Genomic DNA, 9,028 nt, shown 5'->3' on the forward strand with positions numbered 1-9,028 from the left:
TCCCCTGGCTTCTCCCATCTGATTTTTGGTCTGTTGTCAGTGACTGCATTTACCAGCCTAAGACTACATCTCTTGGTGTGTGGTCATCCCTCATACTTACAGCACTCTTTGAATTCTGAGACTCATTCCCTCTCTTCTTCAGTTTATAAGTGATAATGGTTTTCTTTTGTAGCTAGATTTTTAAGGTGATTCACTTTTTCATTTTGATTTTCTTCAACAGTGACCTCTCCATTGTAAACAGTTCTTTTACTAAATCTTCTTGAATAACCCAGTTTGAGTGTGTCACCAGGTTCCTACTGGACCCCGACCCAGATGGTAATTGGTACCAGGATGGGCCCCAGAAATTGTACTTTAAAATGGAATCCTAGACTTGAGCTACTTACATATTTGAGGAGCAAATACATAATAATCTCTTTGCCAGCGGGCCATGGGACACTGATAATTTGCAGCATGTCATAGCATCATGATTACTTAAAATATCATAAGTGGTGGCATAGAAAGGGCTGTAGATGGAAGATAAGCATAGAGAGATCAAATAACTTGAGGACAAAGGTTGTGGCATAGGATTTTATTTCTTACACTAGAGAGGGTTCATAATGGAAGATATAAATTGAATGCCCTGAATGTGCAACACAAGGCCCAGACAGAAATTCAGAAAGCTTTTATGACGACTCGAAAGAAATTACTTACCGCCTGTATATACATGACAGATGTAACTGAGGATTAAGTCTGGAGCCTGATTGTAAGGTTCATGGAGTTGTGTTGTCAATTAAATGTGCACTCAGGTTAGATCTCGTGCTAAGGTAAGGATATTGGTGAAGAAGAATGGATGTGGTCTAGTATGTTAGTCCCTATACTGAAAGAGTTGTAGGAGCATGTCAATTTTTATCAAGAATTGAGAGCATGGATAAGAGTTTATCCTAAGTGTAGTAGACTAAAAAGGATAAAACAAGAGATTATGTCAAGTTAGATCAATGTTCTTGCCTAGAATTCAGGGTTTAGTGTGGTTGGCTTGAGGTCCTGAGAATTGCTAGCTATATTAACTGAAAGCTGGACTCAAAAGTGACTTATTTCAAGGAGCTTGAAATGCCAGAACTTGTCTTGACAACATTACTCAGGAAGATGGATTGTCGGAGTGGATCTGTTATCTGCACCTTTCTTGGGTACCTCTTGGAGGTGTCTGTACTCCACAAGAGGGTTTTCACCAAGGCATTATGAAATGCAACTGTGAGTGGATTACCAGCATCCTTGAAAAGCTCTGTGGTGGCTGTTCCCTGTAGGCTGGAGGTAACAGTGGATGTGCTGCAGTGGAAATTACTAACCTGATTTAATGGGAGTAATGTGATCCCCAATGCTAGAGTCAGGGGGTGAAGCTTAACCATCAGAGAAAAAGTTGACAGAGTTATAAGAAGAAGCCTTAGGGGCACAGTGGTTTGACCCTTTGGGGATTTGTAACTATGGTTAACTGATAATCAGATCCACAGCAATGAAATGGACAGCTACATTAGTGTCCTAGGGCTGCTTAACAAACTACCACAAATTGGGTGGCTTAAAACAACATGGATTTATTCTCTAGTTCTAGAGACCAGAAGTCTGAAATCAAGGTGTCGGCAAAGATTCTCTCCTTCTGGACGCTTATGGGAGGATCCTGTATCCTGCTTCAGGCTTCTGGTGACTTCAGGTGTTTCCTGGCCTCTTTGGCTGCATCACTCCATCTCCACCTCTGTTGGTCACGTTACTTCCTCCTAATTGTGTGTCTGTGTCTTCTTCTGTCTCATATGAGGACATTTGTTATTGGATTTAGGGCTCACCGGGATGATCTCATTTCAAGATCTTTCATCACATCTGGAAATATCCTTTGTCTAAATAGGGTCATATTCTCAGAGTCTGGATATTAGGACATGAACATATCTTTTTGGAGCCACCATTTAATTCAGTACAACAGCCTACTATGGTTCTACTTCATATATATGAGCAGAGAGATCCTAGCTCCGGAGGGCAGAAAAAATTTACTCAAGATGCTTTAGCAAAAAATCATGGTCTGTTACAAAACTCTAAACTTAAAACATTTCACAGGTGTTAAAAGATAAACAGGCATATACAATTTTTTTTCTCTTAAAACAATTTTTTTTAGTTTTCAATTACAGTTGGCATAAGATTTTGTGTTGTACATCTGAATATTATATTCAGATGTACAACATAGTGATTAGACATTTATATAACTTACAAAGTGATTGCTCTGACAAATCTAGTACCCATCTGACACTGTACCTAGTTATTACAATATTGTTGACTATATTTCCTATGCTATACTTTACATCCCCATGACTATTTTATAATTACCAATTTGTACTTCTTAATCTCTTCACCTTTTTCACCCATCACTTCAACCCCCTTTCATCTGGCAACCATCAGTTCTCTGTATCTATGAGTGTTTCTCTTTTGTTTATTTATTTATTTTCTTCATTGGATTCTACATATAAGTGAAATCACATGGCATTTATTTTTCTCTGTCTGACTTACTCCAGTCAGCACAAAACCCTCTAGGTTCATCCATGTTGTTACAGATGCAAGATTTTATTTATTTATTTTTATAAATAAAAATATGACTCAATAACATTCCATTGTATATGTTTAACACCTCTTCTTTATCCATTCATCCATTGATGGACACCCAGATTGCCTCCATATCTTGACTATTATAAATAATACTGCAATGAACATATAGATACACATGTCCCTTTAAAGTAGCATTTTGGGTTTGTTTGGGTTAATACCCAAAAGTGGGATTACTGGGTCCTTGTCTCTTGTTTTAAAGTCTGTTTTGTCTGGTGTAAGTATTGATACCCCAGCTTTTTTGTTTGTTTCCATTTTCATGAAATATCTTTTTTTATCCCTTACTTTCAGTCTGTGTGTGTCTTTCAATCTGAAGTGAGTCTCTTGTTGGAAGCATATGTAAGGGTCTTGTTTTCTTATCCATTCAGCCAACCTATGTCTTTTGATTGGAGCATATCCACTTACATTCAAAGTAATTGTTGCTAGATATGTAGTTATTGCCATTTTATTATTCATATTTTTAATCTTTTTTTCTTTTTCCTTCTTCCTAAAGAAGTCCCTTTAACATTTCTTGAATTGCTGGATTGGTGGTAATGAACTCCTTTAGCTTTTTCTTGTCTAGGAAGCTCTTATATCTGTCCTTCAATTCTAAATGATGGATTTTCTGAGTAGAGTAATCTTGGTTGTATGTCTTTGTGTTTCATCACTTTGAATATTTCCTGCCAATCCCTTTGGCCTGCAAAGTCTCTGTTGAGAAATCAGCTGACAGTCTTAAGGGAGCTCCCGTATAGGTAACTGTTTTTCTCTTGCTGCTTTTAAGATTTTCTCTTTGTCTTTAACTTTTGGGTTTTAATTATAGTGTGTCTTGGTGTGGCCTGTTTGGGTTCATCTTGTTTGGGATTCTTTGCGCTTCCTGGACTTGTATGTCTATTTCTTTCACCAGGTTAAGGACATTTTCCGTCATTATTTTTTCAAATCGGTTTTCAATTCCTTGCTCTCTCTCTTCTCCATCTGGTACTCCTATGATGTGAATATTGGTACACTCAATGTTATCCCAGAGACTCTTTAAATTATCCTGATATTTTTGAATTGTTTTTTTTAGTTGCTGTTCTAATTGGCTATTTTCTGCTACCTTCTCTTCTAAATCACTGATTTGGTTCTCTGCTTCATCTAATCTATTGTTGATTCTCTGTAATATATTCTTCATTTCAGTTATTGTATTCTTTATTTATGACTGGTTATTTTTCATGTTTTCTATTGCCATTTTTATTTTTTTTATCTCTTTGGTAAAGTTCTCACTGAGTTCATCTACTCTTCCCCTAAGTTCATTGAACTTCCATATAAAAACTTAACAACTGTTTTGAACTCTACATCGGGTAGATTACTTGTTTCCATTTTGTTTAGTTCTTTCCTGGAACTTTGTTCTTTTCTTTCATTTCTTTCATGTTTCTTTGTCTCCCCATTTTGGCTGCCTCCCTGTGTTTGTTTCTATGTATTGGGTAGAGCTGCTATGTCTCCAGGTTTTAGTAGAGTGCCGTTATGTAGTAAGTGTCCTGTGGGGCCCAGTGGTGCATTCTGAGCTGGTGCTCCAGGTGTGTTCCTTGTATGGGTTGTGCGTGCCCTCCTGTTGTAATTGAGCCTTGGTTGCTGTTGGCACATTGATGGAAGGGATTGACCCTCAGGCTGATTGTTGTAAAGACTAGTTAGCTATCGTGGAGGAGCTGTTGTGCAGTGGCTGACCTTACAGAGAAAGATTTGCTTCAGCAGGGCTCTGATTCTTGCTGAGTCTGCCTTTAGTGTGTGTCATTTGTGGAGGTGGTTGGGTGGTGCTCTGGGGTGAGAGGTTAAACCACGAACTGAGGCTGGCTGCTTCTAGTGCTGGGCTTGGGGCTTCTCAGCAAGAGGTACGGGGTACGTTGAGGCTGGATGCTGCTTATTTGGAATTTTTAACCTTTGAGAGATTTTAGGACAGTTCACAGCACGAGCCAAGACAGGTCATTTGTATAGAAAAGCCACTGGACGGGGCTTGGGTGGGCCTGCAAGTTGGGTGGGGCAAGGTCTCAGGAAATCACCAGGGCAGGGTGACCAGTGTTAACCAAGTTGACGGAGACTCAGATATGGTCACCACCTACATCTGCACGTCATGAAGGGAGAGGACCCAAAAAAGAAACAATGAATTCTGCCAGCACTTCTGTCTGAGAGAAAGCTGCACCTCTAGCTGTCGCCCTGAAGCCAGACAATTTAGTTCCTCCACATAAATCCCCGGTGCTTTTCAAGCTGCTGCCCCAGTGCTGGAGCTCAAAGTGAGTCCATCAGCAAGAAAGTCTGTGCGTGGGCCCTTTAAGAGAAACACCTGGGACTCCAGCAAGCCTTTGTTTACTTAGCCCCATTCTCTGCTGATTTTCACAGCAGAAGTTGTGGAGACTTCTTTTCCTGGCACTGGAATCCTGGGCTGCAGAGCCTGGTGTGGAGCTGAGACCCCTTGCTCCTCTGGGGGGACCTCTGCAGCCGAGGTATCCCTCCCGATTCTCAACTGCCACACATGGATGTGGGGTCAGCCCATTCAGCTCTCCACCCCTCCTATCAGTCTCCACTTGGCTTCTTCTATATATCCTTAGTTATGGGACTTTTGTTCAGCTAGACTTCAGGCCACTCTAAATGATAGTGGTTCTGTAGTTTGATTGTAATTTTGATGTGGTCATGAGAGGAGGCAAGCACAGTATTTAACTATTTTGACGTCTTGACTGGAAATCTAAAATTTTAAGAGTTTATTTGAGCAAAAATTGATTCAAATCTAGCAGTATCAGACCAGATGGGTTAGGAGCACTGCACCAACAGGATCTTGGGAAAAGACTTTTATAGAATAAAAGGCAGAAGCAAAGGAAGGAAAGTATTGATTGGCTATAGCCAAAAGCCTAGTTGACTGTGATTGGCTGTCCTCAGCATTTTGATTTTGTGACCTTGAGGCATTTACAGACTTTGATTTTCGTGTGCTTCTGTAGGTATCCCCAGAATTAAAGCCGCCTCAGTCTAATAGTCTCCTTGTTTAATTAACACAGACCTACAGCCTCTTGATGGAGGGAGAGTTTTACTATGAATGTTTCTCCAAGCCTTCTTTAGTGGGGCCTCTGCCATGTACCAGAGGCCAGTGCCCTACGGAGAAACAAATTTCCAGACCTCCTAAGGGGTTCTTAGACACTGGCTCTGAAATTACTCTGATCCCCAGAGATTCAGAATATGGTCCGCTGGTTAGAGAAGGAAGGTCTATGATGGCCAGGAAATTGATTTTTGCCCTAAATCAGTAATGGGTACATTGCAACCATAGACCAATCCTGTGCTCATTTCCCCAAGCCTGGAGTGTAAGTAGAAATGCATATACTTAGCAACTGGCAGGATTCCTCTAAACATATCCCCATCCATGCAGTGAGGATTATTATAATAGAAAGGGCCAAATGAAAGTTCCTGAAACTATCCCCTAATTCTCCCTACCCCTCCCCCTCAATAAATCAAAAGCAATACTGCATCCCTGAGGGAATTGATGCCACCAAATACTGGAATGGTCATGATTCCTACCACATTGCCATTTAATTACCCTTCAGGCTGGTGCAAATCCAATTCAGATCTTAAAAGAAAGCTGTGGATTATCATGAAGTGAATCAGATCATGATGCTAATTGCAGCTTTGGTTATGGACAGGGCTTCTCCATTGGAGCAAGTCTATACATCCCTACTTCTTGATGTATACTTATTGACATATTCCATGGTTTTTTTTTTATTCTGTTCCCATTAACAAAATATGTTATATACATTTAGCCTTCACAAGACAGGGACAGAAGTAAATCTTCACTCTCTTACCCCAGTACTCTGTCAAGTTTTCTGTTCTACTTCATAATTTGGAGGGACCTTGATTGTCTTGATTTCCCAAGGAATATCATGCTGATCCATTACATTGATGATATTTGCCACTTGGACCTAGTAAGCCCAAAGCAGCAAGTATCCCATATGTCTTAGTGAGATGTCTGCATGTCACAGGATGGAGATAAATGCTGTGAAAGTTTAGGAGCCTGCCACACTGCCTGGAATGATTTATCCTAATTTCTAAAGAGAAATCAGGTTGCTGCTATACAGTGGGGTCAAGGAGAACTATGAGGGCCTTTTGGTATTTCTTTACCCAATAGCCAAGGATATTGGAGAACTACATCAGCCAAATAAGGCAGTATGATTGAGGATTAAAATTCTTCAGGAATGATGATTTTGGTCCCCTACCAGGTAAAGAATCCTGACCTGCTAAGGGTAAGGAAAATATTGGAATGGGCAGTGGAAGAAGAGAGTCATAGATATTGACTAGAGCCTGTGACCAGTTGTAGAAATATGGATTTGAGTAGCATTGTATATTTTCTTTTTGCTTGTTATTCGTATGTGTTTATTTGTATAGGCTAATCATTTCTTCTCATTACTTTTCTAATTACTGGTTTTTTTAAAATATGTCAATTTTTGTAGGTTAATTTTACAATTTATTCTTTTGTGACAGAATTCAGTCAGACTATGACTCAATTTGAGATGTAGGTAATGTAACCAAAGATAAATACAGTAACTGTTGGGACATGAGTCTCTTCATTTGGGAGAAAGATTAAGAAAGTCTTCATTTGTATGAAGGATAATTTATCTTGTTAGGTGGAAACATAGGAAGTCCAAATATGGATAGATGGTTGCATGGAGGAGCTGAGTAGCCAGAGGTTAGCTCTGCCAGTTCTCTTTATTGCCTCTCAGCTCTAAACCCGCCGCTCCAAAGCCTTTTTAGCTCTACTCGTGATACTGCACCTAGACTCTGAATATTTCTCCTTTGTCAGCTGGCACCATGTTAAGTATTTTCAGTAGAGGGAGCTGGAGAGATGATGAAGTGAGGGACTTATTTGTCTGGTTCCCATGTGCTTTTTCATGCTGTTCCTATAGTGTGTGGTGGGGAGCAGTGAGCAGAACACCCAGTGGTACTTACCCTTCAGAGAGTTTTGCCAGCACCTCTGTAGGTGGCTGGAATATGCGGTGAGTATTGTCAACACCCCAATGGGTGGCTTGCGAATGAATCTTGCTTGTGACTTGGTAGGCAGTTTTCCTGTTTGCCAAACTAGGCTTGCAGCACCACAGCCAACTCCCCTGCCACGTCTGCACACTCTTCCACAAAATCTGAATCTCAGCCTCAAGTAGGACATTCATCCAAATTTGTTTCTTCCTTAGGTGATCTGCCTCCACATTAGAGGTAGTGGCTACTCTCTACATCTGTTGTTGCTATTCTCTTTATATAGTTCTCTTAGTAGTAACTTATTATTATTAGATGAGAATTCTTTATATTAAAATTTCCCTGTTCAAATTGCAGTGTTGTTTTGTGTTCTAACTGGACTTTGGCTTAATACAGCAGGGAATGTTCAGATTTTCCTTCTAAAGCAAGAAAATATTTGTTGTACTTTGAATCTAACCCATCATAAAAAAGAGACAGTTCCGAATGGACTTCTTAGATTCTGAAGGCAACATATACCACATTTGGGTATGCTGCTTTGACCCTTTTGTTGAGGAAATCTTAAAGCTGTCAGTTTTTAATGAAACAAAGGCACTTTAGCTGTACCTGCTTTCCTTCTACTTGGGCCGCATGACTCAGCAGACCCAATAGTATTGGAAATATCTGTAGAAGAGAGAGGGGTTGCATGGAGCCTCTGACACACTCCGTTGGAGAATAACACCACAGATGCTTTGGGTGTTGCAGCAAGGCCTTGCTCTTTTATACCAACAAGTGCTCTCCTGCTCCTCTCTTGGGCCATAGTAGAAGCCGAACACCTACTAGTGATTCACCAAATGACTACGTTACTAAAAATGCCCATAATAAACCATGTGTCATCAGATCTGCTATTCATAAAGCTGAGTAGCCAGAGGTTAGCTCTGAGAGGCAATAATAATACAATATTATTCCATTGTAGTGGAAATGGTATATACAAGAATGCCCTAGCTGATCTGGAAGTTATAAGTAAATCAAATGAGGTAGACAGTTCAGAATCCCATGCTATATGCTCCTACTTACCCCTCAGAAAACAACTATGGCCTCATGGAGAGTTTCCTGTGATCACTGAAGTAGAAAAATGAACTGATTTATAGAAGGATCCAAACACCATGTTGTCAATAGATGGTCTGGTTTAGAGAAGGGTTTATACATATGCCACTGTATTATGGTTCTACTTGGAGTATCCATGGAAGACATTGATAGAGAATTCTCCGAGAGGGAAGAATTTCAGAGAGTACATCCACTTTTCGTGGAATTTCAGATAGGCTATCCACTTTTTGTGGAATGGTGTAGATCTACAGAGATCCTTGAGCAGTGGCTAAAAGGATGATCAACTGGAAAGAAACTTAGAAAGATTAATATTGGAAAATTGGTGATGAGGTTTTGGGGGAGATGTGTGTTGATAGATGTGTCTTGTGTTAAG

The sequence above is a fragment of the Pteropus alecto genome, unplaced genomic scaffold (genome assembly GCF_000325575.1).
Source record: "Pteropus alecto unplaced genomic scaffold, ASM32557v1 scaffold22, whole genome shotgun sequence".
Classification (NCBI taxonomy): Eukaryota; Metazoa; Chordata; class Mammalia; order Chiroptera; family Pteropodidae; genus Pteropus; species Pteropus alecto.